This window comes from Varroa jacobsoni, unplaced genomic scaffold, assembly GCF_002532875.2.
Source record: "Varroa jacobsoni isolate VJ856 unplaced genomic scaffold, vjacob_1.0 scaffold_1430, whole genome shotgun sequence".
Classification (NCBI taxonomy): Eukaryota; Metazoa; Arthropoda; class Arachnida; order Mesostigmata; family Varroidae; genus Varroa; species Varroa jacobsoni.
The window spans coordinates 357205-378001 of record NW_019214332.1 but is presented as its reverse complement, the minus strand read 5'-3'; the positions used below and the strand labels follow the sequence as shown (position 1 = coordinate 378001).

The 20797-nt window shown below is 41.3% G+C and overlaps 2 long non-coding RNA genes across 3 annotated transcripts; one reads left to right on the top strand and one right to left on the bottom strand.

Annotated features, from left to right (window-relative positions):
• Positions 1–224: 224 nt before the first annotated feature.
• Positions 225–7702, bottom strand: LOC111270030 (uncharacterized). Its single transcript, XR_002686091.2, has 2 exons — positions 7258–7702; positions 225–1447 (listed from the first exon to the last, which is right to left on the bottom strand). It is a non-coding gene; the product is annotated as an uncharacterized LOC111270030 (long non-coding RNA).
• Positions 4315–18090, top strand: LOC111270031 (uncharacterized). 2 transcript variants are annotated; one of them, XR_015314794.1, is made up of 4 exons: positions 4315–5761; positions 15356–15434; positions 15954–16162; positions 17479–18090. It is a non-coding gene; the product is annotated as an uncharacterized LOC111270031 (long non-coding RNA). The 2 variants fall into 2 exon arrangements; XR_002686092.2 differs by lacking the exon at positions 17479–18090 and having other exon boundaries at positions 15954–16931.
• The last annotated feature ends 2707 nt before the right edge of the window (positions 18091–20797 follow it).

The window sequence follows — 20797 nt, the reverse complement described above, 5'->3', positions numbered from 1 at the left end:
ATCTCTTAACCTGGCATTAAAGATATTCAAGTCAGGTGAAGGCTCAAAATAGTAAACCCCATTGGAGTGATTGTAAAAAACAACACATAGAAAAGACGAATCCTTAGCTACCTGTAATCAAACTAATCGTTAGAAAACTTTAAGTTTCAAAGCAGGAAATTACAGTCAAACTAACCAGATCCGTGCTAGGCGTTGAGATGCTTAGGGTCATTTCAATTATATAGTATGCGCAATTTGTAGTAAGTTTATTAGCATCTGTTTTGTCGAAACCACTTCCGCTGCGAATTGATAACCATAACTGTTACTGCAAGCCTTCCAATCTCAACATTGTAGTCTGACCCATACTTTATTTGTCACATCAATAAAGGCAATCAATTTTGGTACTGAAGGACCCTTGTTAAAATATTGATTTTCGATACCTAATACACTCTGTTGACTCTTGCACGAACTTGATGTTCTATACCAGTGGGCCTATTTTTGCAGCTGTGGCTAACAACAAATCATATGTATGTTTACAAAAGCATGTGATTAGCTACTGATACTTTTTTCTCATACATGCTACATACCTTACGTGTACTGTACAAAATTGATATATTATCAAAATAACAAACTTTTTGACACAACGTAATAATATTAACTAGCAACAGTTAACCCAAATAAAACCATCCGTGATAACCTGTTTGAATGTCGGACAGTGAACTCACCTTAATAAAATGTTCGAATATTGTGTAAACACCCTCGAACAGTGGTCTTTTTTGCACAATTTATGTATATATATATATATATATAGCTTTCAACTCATCAGTGTATAATATTATAATAGCGCAAACGCATAATATCTGTATTGCAAGTCCTGTGACAACTGTCCACTAGTCGTTGATAATGTTTGGAATAAGATTATTATACGCAATTTATTCTTCATCTTCAAAGTTCAACCTCCTCCTCTCGGCTTTTCTCTTGAACTTTCCATCCGATGCTTACGGGACGACGTCTTTCTTAGGCAAATATAATGAGAGAGTGTCATTAGATTAGTGGTATTAGTTTCTCGCGGCCTATAGAAGACGCGGTCCATAAGATCCTTTCGTTTCTTCACATAGGGCTATATGGTGACAGTAGCAGCAGCGATGAATTCTTCCTCATACCCTATCGGGTAGTATCTCGGCCAGGATCGAGGATTATCGCTACACTTACTACTCACCTCGCCTATCCATATCATAGTCCTGAGTCATCCTTGACTGTCTTTTCCGTCCCTTTCTCAAGTTTGGTTTTCTTTTCGTTCATGGTTGTTCACCACCCATTACGGCACTCCAGCAGAAACCAATGTACCGCAGCTTCCCAGTTTCTTCCACGACATCAACCGCACGTCGTCATCAATCAGCACGAGCCAGTGCAACCTCTGCTGTGCCGCTTTTGAGACGGTGATCATATCAGATCCCTTTGCGATCTCCTAAAATGATGTGACGAGAAAAACGATATATATGATATACTCTTTATATTTATATACGTGTATATATTTGGAATAGAGATAGAAAGGTAGTTGGATAGCTTCTAATCTGTGACAGCCTTTAGAGGATGATGTTAGCAGATTTTCACATGTGCATTATTTCCATGAGAACAGGCACGATCGTACCGTATAATAATCCCCAGCAACTCCTAAATGAAAGGGTTTACCTAGATTATATTATATCCGATATGAAGTGTTGAGGTGTTGTGGAAATTGGAATGATCGTTCGACAATCAAAGTGGTGTAATCGTGCATTTATAAATTATTATAAATTTACTATAATAGTTTCGAAGGAAGGGAGAACGTAACAACTTTTTAGATAAGCTTGGCCTTTGATGGCCATGACCCTGAGAGCACTAGAGTTGATCACATTGGGTCGGCTTTTTTGGCCTCTTTGCAAATATTTATAGAAGTGAAACATACACACCGGTATCAGACGATAAGCTTTAGATGACCCTACAAAAATCTTTTTACTTGTAAAGCTTCTTCTTAATCAAGTTGAACAGGCACGGACTAAGGTTGACTCAAGAAAAATCTGTCATCGAACGATCAAGTCTAAATATTTGTGATTAGATAACATAACAAGAAACCCGTCTGCGTCTACTCCTCCTTACGCTTGATTATTTTGCCTTTCCAGGGTGTCCAGAATGTCAGTTTTACTAGATGGCATGAAGGCTTATGTATCTTTGCCGGTGTCGCAAAGCCCATCTATTTTTCCGTAATTATCAGCACCTCTATGTTGGTCCCGTTCTTTATTGACCGGTGTTAGTTGCGTTCAGCTCTTCTCTGTTGGATCCGTAAGGACTTAAGGTTGGTCCATCAGCATTACCGTCATTGCTGTGTCCTAGGACGTCGCTCGGTCCTCGCGACGAGTCGATCTTGTCAGACATATCGTAAGATAATACCACGGTAACCATGGACCAATTAGTCCATGACCCGCTAACGTAAAACTGTCTGTCACAGAACAGGCTCCCGCAGATGAAAAATGTATGTGAAGAAAGACCCGGAAGAATAGCAAAAGGCGAAGTAGCTCTAATCTAACTGCAATGAAAGAATGGCTTTCCTTGTCTGTTTGGTGTTATCCGACGTACGAGCGGGTTAAGAAAGAATGACTAACCATATGCGCGACACTGATTTCAAGGGGGGCAGACCCACTGAGCTTGGCGGCGTTATGGCTGCCTCCAAGACGTATTGATGGAACATGAAAGTTTGCTGCTGCCGAAAACAAATAAGTGCTTAACCTAAATTATATTAATGAACACCATTGGCACTAAAGTTTACAAGTGAATCGATTTGTTTCTTATTTCATAGAAGAAGTTTACGACGCGTTCGTTAGTGGTACATCGCAATTGTTCCTACTACAGCTGATCTTTTTTCGCGCGTTTCGTTAAAATCGAACGTCCTTCTTCTTGGCAGTTACGTTATTTTTGCTAGAAAATCGAAAGTTTCTCACAGTTTATGTTTTAGAGCCTTCATCTGTTTGCAATAGAGACATAGACTTTAAGTGTATTTCATTAACTATAATGCTATAAAAAGTCTTGATCGACAAGGCGAACGAGCTCGACTTTCAGGTAAAAGTCGATTACCTTTCCAAAAACACAACTCATCATCGAGAAAATTAATTTGCGTTTTCTACGAAAGCCAAACACCGAATTTAAAAAGCGTCTGCGACCTTACAATGATCGTTGGCAGATCCGATTAGTAAACGCAAAAAGAGTAGCTTCGCTGTATTCACTTACTACTGTATAAGCTGTTACGACCTTTCTTAAGCTTATTGCAATCTCGAGCCATTACTGACAAAATTGTATGAAAAAAAACTTACCATAAATTGTCATATTAAATGATTATAAGTTCATGTTTGTTCTTCCTTGTTGAAAAGTAAGCCATATCATGACGTACCCATATGACTTTACACGCCATCTCTTAATCTACTAAATTAACGCTCTTTTTAAACCATCGATCATAGTTCTTTTCTACCGTACACAGATTGTTTTTAAGGTGTATATATATATATATATATAGGGAGAGAGAGAGAGAAAGCGAAAAGAGAGAGAGAGAGAGAGAGAGAGAGAGAGAGAGAGAGAGAGAGAGAGAGACCACAAGGTGCTTACTCAGCCCTCTATTAAGAAGTACTAACGTCTCAATATCCTTTGCCGTTTTTTTGTTCCCGTAATTTCCCTAACCGTATTAAACGACTGGGCCAACCTTAACGAAGATATACTATACACTTAGGTAAAAAAGCAATTCTTAAATGCTCAAACGTTTTGTTACATGCATATTAGCTCAAATTCACACTTTTCGGTACGTCTTTTCCCTACGTTTTTCTTGCTTTTCCCGCTTTCAAAGCTGTAATCGTTACACCACTATCGCACCGTTGAAAGGGAGCATTAACTTTCTTCTCCACCACATTTCTCTATTTGTATCAACGACGCCTTTTCAGTACATCTGCTTGCTATTCGCGTAAGTACCGCAATCTGCTAAGGGACGCTTACTTACAGTTCGAGTCGGTGAGGCACTAGCCTTGGAAAAGAAAATCTGAAACTTCTATGCCCCCAGTGCTTACGCTATTATGCAAAGATATATTCGCTACTGAACTCGCTGCTTAGAAAGCGCCCTCATCTATTGGTATTACTAACAACACTGTTCTGTTAAGCGTTCCCAACCCCAACGGCATCGCTGGTGGCGACTGCTCCGAGATCACTCTCTAATAGAACGTTCGGATTAAGTATCAGAAGAACAAAAAGATTGGAATCGAAAAAGTCGACAGGAGAGAATAATTTTAGCCATCTATGTCAGCTACTGTCAAAAAGCTACGTTGGGCGTTTGTAACAACGAACACGCCGCACGTGATTCGAAGAGAAACAGAAAGCGGGAGCAGCAGGGATGTTAGAGTCGACTTGCTCGACGGATTTTACCGAGTATCGCAGGTCTTCGGGAAAAGTGTAAGAAAGGTTTGGTGGGTCGGAAGGGCAACTCAATCTCGCGTTTTTGGAGATACTCTTTTTCGGACCCCTGATGTTCTGACGGACAGAGGTAATCGCAGTGGAAGCGTTCTGTCCTTTTACACTCTCGTTTCTATTTCTCTGTGGAGTTGTTCACGCGCCGTACGCCTGTTCGCCAACTTGACAACTCAAGTTGGGACTGATGGAAACAGAATAGAGTGATATGAAGCCGAACATCGTGAGACCTTGCAAGGACAGCACCGCACAAAGCAACGATTTGCTGTTTACTCTCCCTTATCGGTTGCTCTTCTCGGGGTTTGCTTGCCCTCCAGCTTTATGTATAAAAGGTCAAGGTAGCGAAACTGCTAGAACTGCCCTGCCGCTATAGGAAAGCAATCTTCGTAGTGCAGTTAGTATCATAGCTCCACAATCTACGGCTAGTTTGCACGGTGACTGAACGAGTACCTTGTAGCAGCAAGTGGGGGAAGACCAAAATCACTACGGAGACCTCCCGCTGTTGTTCTCAACACCCACTATTCTAACCCTCGCTGACAGTTCCTCGTTATTCCCATGTTTGTGCATTGCTGGCACTCTTTCTTTCTGACAGTTTCTTTCTCTTCTTACTCACACTCCCCGCTTTTTTTTTTCGTGACGATCTGCGTCGGTGTCGAACAGGATTCGGTCAGCAGAACTCTTAGCAACCTCGCGGCGTCGTGCCGTCTCATGACTCTAGCTTCATTGAGCTGGCGGGCGAGCTCCACCTGGCCTGCAGCGTTTTCCTATTTTTTCCCTTAGTCCTTTTCTTCTGGTACCCTTTCTCTGTTATTTTTGTTTGCTGGTTATCCTGTCCTGTCTCTCAGCTTGTCTTGGTCCTATTTACTCCCAAAAATACAAAAGGAGGTGGTTGCCGTTACTATTTGCCTTATTCCTGCTATTTTGCCTCGTTCCGGTCACGGTTGCCAAAGCATTGCTACCATCTCTGCCATTTCTACCGCTGTATTGTCCACTTTTTACACGCAGATAAAAACGTGTAATGCGTATTCCTAATGGCAGCGACTAGAGGGAAGCGACAGCGCGATTTGCCGGGCCCGCTAGCATGGCTCCAATCTTGACTTGCCCATATAAAAAATACCAAGGCAAAGTCCCTGCTAGCTCAGAAAGAAGGTAAATAAGAAGGTTACGGCCCAAGACCAATAAGATGCCCCGTAACCTAAGCCGCGCCACTAGAATATTGAGCGTCGTAGCACCGCGCGTTGTCTGTCAGTGCTTGCGACGGTGACTAGTTGCAATGAAGCCAGGGCATCTCTGCAGATAAGTAAGTAGCTGGTTTCAGTGACCTTCCTGAGATTTCTAATATTCGGATTTTTGCAAGCATTCGCACGGTTTCCCCGAATCTCCTAGGCCTGTTTTAATCTACGATTGCTACCTTTGAAAGGGCTCATAGACAAGAGGAAAGATCCAAGCGAAGATATTCGATGCCAGTTTCATAAGAGGACCTGCATAAAATTATTTATATTATTATTAATTAACCTTCTATCCCTTCACATTTCGACGATAAGAACCTTCCCCGTTATCCTACTTAAACGCGCAATTAAGTTTTCCAGGATAAGGCCGGATGGAGTAACGAGCAGCTCAGATATTATTGCTTAATAATTTCGGTTTAGTTGCTGAATAGTCTTATTTATACAGGGAACTTTTACCTAGTTAGTAGTTTGGACCGGAAAGTTTTATTCATAGAACCAAAAATTGAAAAAGCTTACATATTTCGACAACACTAGAATTATGATTATGATAGATTTATCTGCGTAGGTTACAGCATATGTAAGTCTGCATGGGCTTACACCAAGTCATTTATGGACTGACCGCTCGATGTCAGTAGATGCGATTAGGCATAATCCTGTAAAAAATACTTGCAACAGCTTTCACTATATTGCATGCCTTATTCATTAATTTTCTTTACTTGGCCTGGAAAACTGGCAGCTATCACGGATATATTAACAAGGAGAACCATTCTTGTGGTCTCACCTGTATTACTAAGATATTCAAATATTTCCAACTTCACAATTATATTATTATAAGTAGAAGCATCCTATTATAAGTTATAAGCGGATTATCTGTGCGTGAAATAGTACTCTTTAGCTTTGTGGTCATGAGAGAAATTTTGTAATCGGTTTTGAACGACTGTTTTTAGGAAGTTAGGAGCCGAAGGCCATCTAATGTTTCCAGTCCATAAAAAGATTGTGAAGGGACGCCTATTTCTGTAACTTGTACAGACAGGCCATCCAGCTAGCTGGATGGGCTGTCTGTGTGATACGACGATAGTAAAATTTGGCTACGGTACAATTCTGTACCAAAATTCTTCCTTTATGAGCGGGCATCAATGGCACTTTTACTTGATGACTAACCATCAATGGGTTGGTTTCCTTGTGCTAGTCTCTGTTTAAAAGTCTATTATATTCTATTAATGGGAAACGTCATCACGAAATAGTTTGTTTCTCCAACCAAAACAAGTGACGTCGCGGACATCTAGCATTGGACTTGTTGGATGCTTTGATGTCACTCTTAAATTACAACAGTAAAATTTGTAGACTGATGTTCTATATATATAAAGAGCATATAGGGCGATTCCACGTAACACCTTAATACTCATTACAATAAGGGCTCCACTCTTTCGAACATTATCGAAATACGAGTAATAGCATTTTCATATTACCAATGGCTCTCAGCTTGAATCTCGTTTGTGATATAGTCTTGAGGGTAAGAGAATCACACAAGAGTCTCCATCCTGTAGAGTACCAAATATATACAAACCTGATCATCTCAATCGGTAAAAACACTCGGTGGCACTTCCGAACCTTGCTGTTGCAGACTGGCATTGGAGTGGCCTGTCGCTCGTCCGACACTCACGGGACCAATACAGCAGACGAAGGCTAGCTTTGTCCTGCCCGCTGAAGGGTTCCTATATAAGTAATAACAGCTTTGAGCGGTTCCCTCCCTTCGCAAAACAGATATTCGATAACCAGCCAGTCGTCAGTGGTCACCACGGGTCGTAGGTGGTTGGCTTGGATAGGACCGAACAATAGGCATGAGCAAGCGACTTAGTAGACTCCTGTCCTATGAAAGGTTTTCCATGACATTCGGCTAAGGTTAAATGGCGGCAAAGGGTTATGTTTGGTGGGAACCTGCGAGGGTTTACACTGCTAAAGCGTAATGATTTTAGTGCGAGATTAAATCTGCAACGAACGTCAATCGAGAAAGAAACTGCAGTCTGCTATTAAGGAGGAACACATGGGTTGTTAATGCGATGTATACGCGCATGCTTCTATAGAATAATAAATACGGTATACTTGTTGCTGGACATAATATTTATAGAGCGGTGTAAGAGCAACTTAGAAATAAATAGAGAATATAAAAGTTGCTATTACGCGAAGAAGCGGTTTTTGTAACTTTACCTGTTTCCTAGAGGTCAATCATAATGTAACTATACTTGTTGGTAACTTGTTTATGATATCTGTTATGTTTAAATGATTAGTTTTTCATGGACACAGATCTTATTGTTAGAAGCATTACATTTGAAAACATCGATTCAAATGCTAAATTACAATTGAGTTTATGCGAGCTTGTAGCTTCAACCCTCCGGATTTTTGTTTTTTGGAATCAGAGGCTTAACCTATAGAAACGGATGTATAAATCTTTCGACATGACAGTAGACACCAGCTGGAGTATAGTAGCTATCTTTTTTTGTAGTATATCGAAGCACCATGCTAAGAAGTGTTGAAACCCTATTTTTTCCGTAGTGAAGTTGACGAAATGTTGTTTCGTATACTAACTTCCATTGCCACTAAGACGCCGCCTCGTATCCATGCCGAGAAAACGTACTCTGTATAAAAGCCGTAAAGCTTTCTAAAAACACAGTGGCGCCCAAGGAACACATGCTACACTATAGTGAATCCAACATGCCTTGATGTCTGCCGGCGGGCTTATATTTTTTTGAGCTTCACACTTCGAATCGCCGTTAGGTGTTACAGTAGATACCGAATAGCCATTGTTTTGATATAGTACGAATCAAAAGAAAGCCTTCTGGAACAATACTCCATATTGTTTAGGGGTAGAGTAGAGTGTGCATTTGTGCCGGGCACTGTTACTTCGGATGAAGCCGGTAAGATAGAAGTGTATATTAACACGAGCTTTCTTTTATTTCCTTTGGAGTAACATGAAGAAATGTCATTGAAGTATTCATCACGGTACCGTGAGACTTGCACGCCAGAAGACAAACTGCCTTAACCTGCTCTCACCGACAATAGCTAGTACCATATCTTTTTACTTTTGCATTTGATTTACATTTGATTATGGCTGTCTAAACGAGCGCCTACTACATCGACAGGCCAAAGTGCTCAAACAGATTTACATCGTTGATGGATTTAATTGTTTAACTGTTATCGGCTGCTGCCACTAATTTTAAGACTGTCGATCAGGAAGCTCCATCAGTCCCTACGTTCCAAGATTATCGCGGTCAACCTATTGTAGGCACTGACTTAATGCCCTGAAATCTGGTTAGCGTAAACTCGGTCTCAATAAACTCATTGCATACGCGATACGTGCGTATGTGCGTGCCCCTGTCAATCCTAAAAGGATAGGCTTGGATGGCTCCATACTTAGGCTGAAATTGGACCGGGCTAATTCGATAACTTAATTCAACGCTTACTATGCTCTATTTACCTATTCTACCTGGATCGGGTATTTGTTTCTACTGTTTTGTTGTCGTTTGTAATGGTAGAAATAGAAAGCGTAATCACATCAAACTCAGCATAACGAAGTAGAATACGGGTATTCAGGCTGCAAATAACTTGGGAAACACCATTGATAGTTTTGTCTCGTAGTATGACCTCGTTCTATTCCTGGAATCTTTGAGGTTCATCATATGAAAATAATTTCACGCAGCTCGAAGCTGCGGCAATTCTGTTAACGTTCATTATCCATAGTTTTAACTAGATTACCATTGTAATCTAGAAAACAGAGTATTGTACCGCCTGGTGGCGGGCAAGTCAACAGCAATATCTGCTGTAAGCTTTTCTACTGTAGTTTAGGCACGTGCCTAAGAATGAGCGCTTGAACACTATCTTGTTCTCCTTAATAGTTGTTCGAAATTAGGCTCAACGTGCGTTGACTACCAGGGATTATACACTATGTTCCCCTTGTCCTAATATGAATTTTGCATTTCATCACCGTTCATAGCTAGTTCACACATAGACGCACAGAGACGTGAAGAAAAGGACTACAACTCAAGATCATGAAAGGTAAGAATATTTATTCGAATTTGTCCGTGCAGTGCTTCGATGTCAGCGGCTTGCAAGATTTGAATAGCATCACGTAGTGCCGATTCGTTAGGACTACGAGTACCAGAGCTCTTTCCAATGTATTTCAAAGGTAGATATTGATGAAGAGGTTAGCACTGAAAAAGTTACACACATAAAGCCAGTATGCAGACGTCAAGGTTTTATGAAAGACATTTACCTACTCTGACAAGGTATACAAAACAACAGGAATCCGTCTGGGTGATGATTAATGCATTACATATAGAAGGGGTCGTGCTCTAGTAATTCCATGAGGGACATAGATTTTCGCGCGACGTCGACCCTGTTTGTCGTAAATGGTTTTGAGTTCTGGGATAATTGTCTAATGAAATTCTTTACTTACACCGCTTGTTCGGTGAATAATACGTACGTGTATAAAAAGCACTATACGTATAACAGATAAAAAGTATAACGATAGATAAATGATGCTGCGGATTTGGTACTGCATGCATAGCTCTATGAGAACAGCTTGGTAATTGCGGTAATATATCAATGGTAAGTATATTTAGAGCTGAATGTGTTTGTGTGTTATGCGCGCTAACCCAGAATTTTCGAAATAGTTACGGATTATATGTAGCGAAGCTCTTTGTATGTTATAAGAATTTCGTATTTTTGAAATCGTATCCGTTTGCTTCGCTCCGTCTCTTTCATCGCCTCTAGCTATTGTTAGTGCATGTGCGTACATTAACGGCACCCCAGAAGAAAACTCGTGTCACCATCCATTCAGTGCTGCGCCTTTCGCAATATCTAGTCTGAAAAATAAGCAGGGTACTAAAAAAGCCAAATTGGTAGGTCCCGTATCCCTCCTTATTTCCTTTCGCGCGAACTAACTCACATTCTTCGGTGAAACGGATATCGTTCGCGCCGAAGATCACGCCGATCGCAGGCGCACCTAGGAAAAAATACGAAGCCGGAAAGCCTTTCTGGTTACTACAGAGTGGGTGGAGAGTCGGCGACAGAACCACGAAGGCCGCCAGGTCCCGTGCTATGTCTCGAGGGAGGCAGGGAGGCACGTTTTTGGTCGTACATTTTCTTTACGTTTTCGAGCATCTTTGGGTCGTTCGTTTCGTGCTGTACTATTCGCTCTCCATTGTTCCTTCACCTATTTCTATGTAGGAAGAAAAAAATGGGACGAGCGAGATCCCAAGAAAAGCTTTTGCAAAGACACAGAAGGGAATAAGCGGGTCGAGTTGATCCTTTCCAAGGAACGTTTGCAGCAATAAAGAAATGTGATCAACTTTGCCCCGCCTTCTTGGATGGCAGAAGGATGCGCGCTACTGGAAGCGATAGTTCTGGGTTACACATAAGGGAAAACTAAGGGATAGCAGGAGCAATTGTAGAGGAGGTGCCGCTTCTCGAACAGATGTAATACGAACTGTACGGTTTACCTGACTTGAGCAGGAAGAAGGCAAAGTACTCAATGAAAACACGCTAACACAGTTGTCCCCGCTGGAAATAGATATATTTAGAAAATATTTAGAAAAAGTGCACATAAATAAAGGTCGCCAAAAACTAATAAAAGTACATTCTTTACTCATATCCAGCACATGAACCTGAAACTCGGCGAAAATACGTCACAAACTATGAGACCCGAACCGAAGTAATTTTATATATTTATTATTTGTCTCTAACTATATTTTAGATTCAGTGCATGAAAGAATAGTTTATGTATATGATATTACGATAGCTGGCTGATGATTCAGTAGGATCGATCTATTTTTATCGAGCTACGTATTTTCTAAACTGTTAAAGGAAAAAAAAATACAGATTTCTTTGAAATAGATCCTACCGGTTAGTGTTCCTCTCTAAAATCTTTTTTGTGCGGCTTGTCAGGTCTTATAGCGTACCTGGCCAAAGATTATCCATTTATTAACGCTAATGATAGCGTCGATACTATGCCATCATCATAGCTAGTACATAGTTCTATTTCGTCCTTATAGCAAATAATCGTGATCGAATTTAGCACCGGAACAATAACGACTCACGTCTTAAATGCAGCTCTCAGAAAGTATTGACCTCTACAGATATACTTATGTAAAGTTAATAAAACGATGGATACTTATCAATCCTTGACTTATAAACTTAAGACAAAGATAGCATTGGACAACTTAATGTCCATGACGTTTACTGACATCATTCGTTCTGTGGCGTCCAACCTCACTATGAAAACCTCACGCTCCAGAAGTTTTCATTTGATCTTATATATACATTTGGCAGCTAAAATACGTAAAGACGGCGGTCTCTTCATTCGTACTCATACTCTCCAACTTTGTTGTCGTTGAGACAGGTGCAGACTACAAACAGACCATTGATATAGACACTTGACAAAAAGGGACAAAAAGCATTCATTTTTTTCTATTTCGAGCGAACCAATTTATTTTCTACCGTATTCGCTAAGTATGTGTATTCCAAAGACTCACTTACCTCTTTCTTCATTACTTCAGCCTTCCAACCATTACCCCTGATCTAATTTTCCCATTTGTGCAAAATGCGGCGGCAGCGGACCCGCACCGATTTGGCGGTCTCTGGTCGGCCTCTTGCAGAGCCGCTACTTTCTTTTCCGTCGCTCCATCTACTCATACCATACAAAGCTCTCATCTATTGAAGTGACGTTGGTAAGAAGACGGTAATTCTCGTCGTCCCGTGTGGGGACCGGCGGCAGGCAAGGACGTCGCCCATAGCCGAAGAACTAAGATGGGAAAAACTTCTTCAATGGACTCAGCCTACGAAAGGAACGGATCCACTTGACAAGATGGCTGTATTGCATAAGCACCGCTGCCGCTACCTCAGCAAGTGAGCCCGTTAAGCGTGCCGAAGGCCTCAAACCTTTCAAAGGCTAGTGGGAAAGGTGCAGCTAACCTATTCCGTCTAACCCTATACCTAGTACACATTTCTATATCTCATGTTCCTCCTCAGCCATCTCGTACTCCTGTGTCTTGTTCTTCAAGCTCTGGTGGAATCCGGCAATTTAGGGAATGATGGAAAGTCGCACATCCCACGTCAAGTGGAGTTCTACGCTACCCTCCAGTACAGTTCAAACTAGCGGCAGAGCTTCCGACAGCATCCCTAGGTAGGCGTCGTATACGAGCTGCAGTTGCCCACCCTTCATTCTCAACACGTACGTTATGCCACATCGTTGCCAAATTCTTTCGCCTTGCGTCACCCCCTTTGTGACTAGCAACCCCGCGTTACCCGCAATAGCCCTCCCACACACCTTCCAGGCTTCCGAACCGATTTCGATACCCTCGATTGGGTCCGAGCAATGTAGTCAAGTTGATTTTCTGCCTGAGTGACTGGCTTAAACTTTGACTTAGTCGTCTAGCGCGTCATCTCTGACGCTGTCTTGTTGGTTTATACCCAAGAGCAGACCTTCGTCAGAGATTCCGCGTCCATCAAAACAACCTACCGACCAAAGTAACGCTGAATGGTTCTGTAGACAACAACGCGCTCATTGTAGATTGTGGTTGTTATGCGGTTGGGTTCTTCCTTAGAAGTGGTTATGATGAGGTGCTTACGACTCGCGTCGACGACCGCAAGACGGGCCGCCGCCTTTCCGTTCAGATGGTGTTTCAATGTTACAGAAATGTCAGGACAGGCACGTCGAAAGGCATCCGCGTTCAATGCGCAGTAGAGCTTTCAAATTGCTTTCGAGTTAGGGAAGAGTCTCCAACATATTCGCGTAAAAGAGGCTCGCTTGGAAGGTATTGACAAATGCAGGAACAATAACCGTAGATTTCTTCGAGCGAGAAAACTCTTCTCACGCCGATCTGCTGAATATGGCTCACGAAACTCTTGTTTCTTAATGTTGACGAAGAACGGCATGAGAACGACGCTTGGATAATCGCGTCACGAAGTAGAAGAATTTTTCAAATACAACTTTTTACGCTGAAGGGGAAAATGGTACAAGAAAAGAACGGAAACATATTTTGATGGTAGAGGCAAATGTTTGACAAAACATAGTAAAACTGTGTCATACCAACGGTAACAGCCGAGCTTGCGGTTAAGCAAATTATAATGAAGAGCAAATGAAGAACATGAAGCTATCTAGAAAACCGTCATATTGACCATATATATTATAACCCAAAACGCATAATAAAACTACTTTGAAATTCGGAGGAATTTATTATTTCCGACGACTTTCTTTTGATCCTGCTACAATCAGCGACTACTTTTTTGGTATACGCTAAAAAATATTTTTTCAATTTTGACCTGTAGAATTTTCTATGCTTTATAACCATAGTACAGCATCTACGGTGCAGCTGTATGCATAATAAAACCTCAGTAGCCTATAATAAGGGTTTTAGATGAGTCCCGTTTAGACAGGAAAATCTTCAGTGAGAGAGAGACGAACGTGATTACATTAAACTCAATTGGTTGACTCAGTTGTATGCATCAGACTATTATGAACACGTTAATGCAGATACGTCTCAGTAATGGGACAAATGATTCAAGTTCGACGTCGCTAGCGGTACAACTGCTGATGGCAGATCCCCTGGATTTTAGGGAAATTGACAACGATCCAGATTCTGTTGAGTATGATATTATATGCCTACAGTGCAATATAATTATACGCCCTTATGTGGGTATTTTTCGGGAACTATCCAGCTGCTGCATGCCATCGTTTTGCCGACATTGTTCGCCGTATGGTTTTTTTAAGCAAACCCCACTGGGATATATTCTCCTGCGCAAATATGTCTAATGCCTTAATCCCCAAAAGTAACACAACCGTGTGTTCCAGTTAATACAAAAAAATTCTTCGTCCAAAAACGTACCGACACTTTAGATCATCTGATTTTCATACATTCACAGTTCAACGCGGCTCTTATCAAGGATCAGCTCTCCGATAAGAATCGATCAGACGGAGCAAGAGATTTCCAGAAGAGTTCTTTTCTTTTATGCTAGTATTGTAGATGGTCCGATAGTGAACGAAGGTAGTTCAAAGTTGGTGTTTCTGCAAAGTTTACATTACAAACCAGTGGCTTAAAATGAATAGTGCACCTTTATAGATGCACAATATCGCGCATAAGTACCTTCAGAAAAATAATAACGTCGTAATTAATAATGATGATTATTAACAAAAGTCTATAATATATAAATTTTAAAAAATCTATCGTTTATAGGGTTAATATACGTTTTGACAAGGTGAAATAGGCACAAAACAGTGTTAACCATAACTGACTATAGTGTAAGCAAATACGCTAAAACTAGCTAAAGGACGCTAGTCAATAACTTTTCTACAAATGAATTGAGCTTGCGTTAAAAACAATCGTTTAGGTATACGACAGATGACTGGCAGATGATTCTCTTTCAATCAAGCTGTTGATACTGGTATGTAGAAAATTGTCCAAAGATCTGTGACTAGAGTGAAAATAGTTTGATAATTCGGCAGAAATTATATACTGAGAGAAACAGCAAAATATTTTTATATTAAAAGAAAAAACCTTTGCTGGTTCTGCTCGTAGGTTTCCAGTTCATCTGTCTAGGACGAACAGTTGTTACGAGGTAAAAATATCTCACGTTAGCGACCAATACCATGTTAATTTCTGTCTTTTAAGGTTTCCCTCTGGTGGACTTACGGGCGCTCGGCTATTAACTAATAGCCTATAATAGAACAGTGCCTCGTGGGCCCATAAAGTAAGTCAAACAATCCAATTAAACATAAAGATAAATGTTATTCGATATAAGATAAATGTTACTATTATAGACTTCACTGGGTTGCTGTATGCACTTTTATAGACATGAGCTGGATATACTTATTGTGAAGTTTCTTTATATAGGTAGAAAAGTATATAGCACAATAGATTCACACGATCCTACGTGTCTTTGATCATAACATAACATCATTTCATTTTGAAGCGCAAAACCTTGGACTGGACGTCCACCTAAGAACTAGTCTATGCATCAAAGAAGCCACGTTGTTTTATATGATGCAAAAGCCACATTTATTTATCGCGGATGAGTCAGCTTTTTTCTATCGATAACGAACGAACATTTTTTTGCGGAACCTATGCGGAATTAGTAGAATGTCTGATATAGCAAGGCTGAGATCACCCTGAATGCCACAGAACTGGAGTCGAATTATCTAGTATACCTGTTGTATCTCAATCGTACATGTTAATGACCCCATTGCAACCCCTTGTTACTTCTTTAAAGAGGCGTTCGATTTGACGAAAAATGAGTCTACTGGAGAACAAAGTTTGCCTCCGGACGATCAATCTGCCTACCTGAAAACAGTGAGGTAATACCAAGCTTCCTTGTCGAGACTACTCTGCTTGCTGCGTTTAAACACGAGACACGGAACTCCAACGTATGGAACTGACAGTTAACGGCCTTCAGATGACGCACCTCGATGAAAGCTTAACGTGCGTATTTGAAGATATATGGAAGCCTGCCAGTGGTGGAGTAACAGACCGTCGATAGCTCCTTTATATAAGGAATTTGTAAGAGTTGGCCTACCTAGAGCCAAGGCCGAACGTCATTTTGCCTTAATGAAAGCAATAATGAACTAAAGCGTTTGAAGCTCTAAAATAACCATCATAAGAGATTTTAGCCCCTACGGTAAAAAAGTGCCCTGTCCTCTGTTTAAGTGTATGAGATGCCATTTCTGTACTAGTGAATCAAAATCTGTCCCTAATTCTCGGCTGGTGCTTTTCTTACCTCTCTATTACGAATAAATCCTCTCCTCGAGTCAAAACTATGATATCGCAACCAAGTGCCTTAAAGAAAGACACAGTAACCTCATTATGGCCAGAGGGTTAATTTAGAATTCTATAAATTGACAAGTAAAACACTGGCGATTGATACTATCATTGAGTCAGTTACTAGAATGACTTCGTCCGGATTAGATGCCCCGATCATGCTTTTCTCTAAAATCAGTGCGGGATCTCTTATCGTCTGGCTATTATCTTTTTGCCATCTAATTTTTGTAAGAATCATTTCTCTCGTTAATTTCTTTGCGCGAGGCATGCTTCCCCCAATGGTTGCGATATTTGGACACCAACTCAAGAAAAAGATGGTACTAGAAGAAAGGTCTTCGTGGATAATAAGTTATTCAACCACGTAATTCTATTTACTCATATATGATGTACGCTATTATAGCAGGCTTCCAATAAAAAAAGCGTACATACATTAGTTCATCGTTCAGTATCATAGGTCGTACGTGAAATAGCATTATACCTAGCGGGTACCGAATCTTAGCTAATTGAACATCGAGCGATGCATGTCTAAATAATTGAAACCCAACGGTAAACATTTTCGATCTGGTTATTATTATCGTACTTCTAGTATGTTAGCTATATCTTATAGGCATAACCAATAATCATAGTGATAATAGCGATGGTGATCACATGAGAGCCCACCAGGTGCTCGTTTGTCCATGGAAAGTGCAAGGGACATCCTCCTTTGAATCTCCTCGAGATCTCAAATTGCTCTTGACCCTAAACTTTTAGTGCTCAGTAACTTGGCGCCATGCTGAACCCTCGCTCATCCTGTATGGGCGCTTTAGGGGGTGCGGGTAAATTGACAAGACATACTAAAACGGATGCTCAAGCTATTTGGCACTAGCTACTGGAAAAAGACAGTGCAGCTATACTATAACAGCCTTAGAGGAAATATCCAGTATGAAAACTAACTGTATCATGCCCGTTCATCGATTTTTACATGTATCACACTGTGCTAGACGAACGTCGCGATCCATGAAAGACGCGCAGGCTCAAAGGTTCCGTCGAGACTATTGAAGCGTTCATTAAAAGACACCGAACTACTTCTGAAGTAAATTGCGTGTAACGTCTAATAGAGTCGATAAATGAAACAGTGAATGCATTAAAGAGTTCTTTCGTGCGTATAGGGGACACGGCGTCTATTAGAGGCATAATTGTTTAGGGGGACTAGAGATGTTTGTTAACCGATAGGACCAGATATATTAATAGTTATAATCATAACACTGCAATTGGGTTTGACTTTTTCGTCTTTTTTTGTCCGACGAGCTTACATTGACACAAAAATTACTAGATTAAAGCAAAGATCGATGTGATAATCTGTAGCATCGCATGTCTACGCTGCTTTTCTGCGCCTCGAAAAAGATATACCTTATCTGTTAAGGCCAGTGCGGGAAGTTCCTGCTTCTCAAGTCAAGGTAAGTTTATCTTTTCTGATCGAGGTTGAGTTTAGTGAAGGAAATCTAACAGTCACATAAAATAGCGAGGAACGCTTTCAGCCTCCCAGAACGTTTAAGCTTTTCCCATGTGCTCAGATAATTTGGCGTGCTATACAGTAATAATAACAGTAGCAAATGCGGTCGTGTATTTCGCTTCGCCAAGTTCTTGTTAAGTTAGCTTTTAGTTCATACTCGATCTGAAGAACCGTCTAAAAAACCGATTCATTATTGAGTTTCCATAAAATACTTCTGTGCTATATAGTCATGATGTCTATGCTTTACATTACTTCGGTGCTTCTCTCTCTACACAGGACTTCAGGAAATATGAATGCTGTGTACATGTTGAATACAATAGTTTTCGCACTATTTCGAAATTGCATCTTCACGTAAAACGGATCGTCTCTTTCTAGAGAATTACGTCGGGCTATTGCTATAATGAATTTCCCAAATTACTTTCCACGCAAATTGCTTTCCGTCGCCGTAACAGAACTTGATAGACTCCACGTTTTGGAAACAACGTTCGTAGGTCTATTACGAGTGCGAGGAAGTTGCCGCTCGTTCACACGTTTGCCTCTCACACGGCCTCTATAGTACTAACGTAGCCTGCATCGATCCGCAGTGCTTCCTTTTAGGCATTGACTCTCATGCACTATGGCAGAATCGGCGTAACTCAGATGACCGTTTCAAACAAACTATCTCAAGTCACATAGCAAAGCGGATGTCTGCCAAGCAGCGTGGCCTAGTTTCTGCTGTTACCTTCATACTTTAGCCAGCAGCTCGTATTGTTTATGGTAATGAGTTTGTCTAAATATATTTACCACCGTTACACCGTTACGGGAATGTCCTAGGACTATCGACATCATTGACGCATAGGACATCAGCTGGATGTAACTACACATTACTTAAAATTGCCATATTGCGACCGCAATAAATACCACTATTAAACAATGTGCGATATGCTTTATAAATTATGAAATCGATTGAGGCATTAATTAGGAAAATTGGGGTATTTTACTATAGCAATATTTGCTCTTTGTACTTAGCTGTTGTAACTATAATCTCTCATGACTTGCTCATGGTATAGATTTAGGCTTTTCTTGTGAAGCAGGGTGACGGTGTTCTCCAATGGAACATGGTAAATATAATAAATAGCATATTTCGATTTTTCGTGGTACCTGGCCATCGTCGCTGAATTCTATACTCTTAATAGTAAATAGCCTCTATAAATTTCAATGGTTTACTAATGTCTTTATTCTAGTCTACTTACCATTCTTATTAGCGCCGACACACATCGTTAAGGGCTGAGCATCATTGACAACTACTGTTCCCGCATTCAGTTTTTTCTCCTAAATTAGCAGAAAATCCATCGAAGAAAAAACGAGCAAAGCAAGCAATAAAATATTTACAGCACATGTTCTGTTTTTTTAAAGCAGAAAAAGCCCGTAAAATCCAAACACCCACTCTTCTGTCACTATCCATCTTTAGACATACGCACGTATATACACCATATGTATGATATATGGAATATACTGTTCTACAGTGCCGCAAGTGCTTCCGCGTTAAAGCCACAACTACCGCCGCTGGTGGCCGTCGACCCTTCGCGTCCGTCAGCACAACAGCAGGAACGCAGACGAGCATTATGTATGCATGAGCAGCATCTTGTATACATTTGCTGCTGTAAGCCGCCGTCGCAAGATCTTAGCCATCCTGTTCGCAGCAGCCCACGATGCCCGGTCGCGGCCGCCGCCGCCGCAGGGCCAACTTCGGATGGTGACTTTCGGGACTCCGTCAGCGACAACAGCGGCAGCAACTGCAATAGCCGTGCCAATACCAACATCACCGCCAGTGAAAACGTTAACGGCACTGGCGGCAGACGCAGAAGTAGCAGCCTAGGCAACAGCACGCAAAGAACGAGAAGGAGGAAATTTTATTTTGTTACCCCGTCTGCCCTTGGTTCCAATGGCACCGTTTGCACCAAGAGGCAGAAAGGCAAAAGGGAGCTACCGTTCGCGCCTGCCGGCATCGTTGCTATATTATGGAACTACCAGTGTCGATGATACCTTTCGTACCTGACCGTGTATCCGTCAGGGGAGCAGAAACTAGAACCCTGGTTCGGCAGGTTCAAAGCCGAAACAGCCGACGGGTAAAAGGGATACGAGAGGAAAGAAAAAAGGATCGAAAGAAAGAGAAGTGTATTGAATTGTACACAGGTACGAAACTCGAAAAGCAAAGGACTCAGATTTTCGACTCTGTAGTTGCTGAGCCCAGCAGTAGCAGGAGTAGGGCAGCGACGGGCAAACGATACCACCCACCACAGCTGCGGTTATCTGTAGTAACTATGGCAGGTCCCACGGCTACCCGCATAGTTTTCTCTTTTTCCCTCATTACTTTTCCTTTCTCTTCATTTCTGTATCCTTTCCAATTTTACTTCTACTTCATTTGTTATTCGACTGAGTCGGCAACTTTTTTTCGCTTTCGCGTCATTCTACGTTCGGCATTGGCGATGGCATCATTTGCATTCGTGGCATCCGGAGGAAAGACGAGAATCTACTCTAGGAATAAGAAAAAGACAGCTGCAGGACGACGAAGGATTCCTATCTCTGTAATCATACAATAGACGCAGCAGAAATAGAAAGAGCAAACGGATCACGAATGATCCGCTACTAGCGTTGGACGGCCAGTTGCCTTGCGCGACCTAGAAATCTATTTTTTCAAAAAATTCCAGTGAGTTCAGTTTTATCCTTTACTATGCTGCTTTCTTTCTGGTGCGCCCATATCGTTAGGGATTTCTGCAGCCCATTTTTTCTGGGGAGTTTCGGAAATGCATGAAGCATATGTGTCA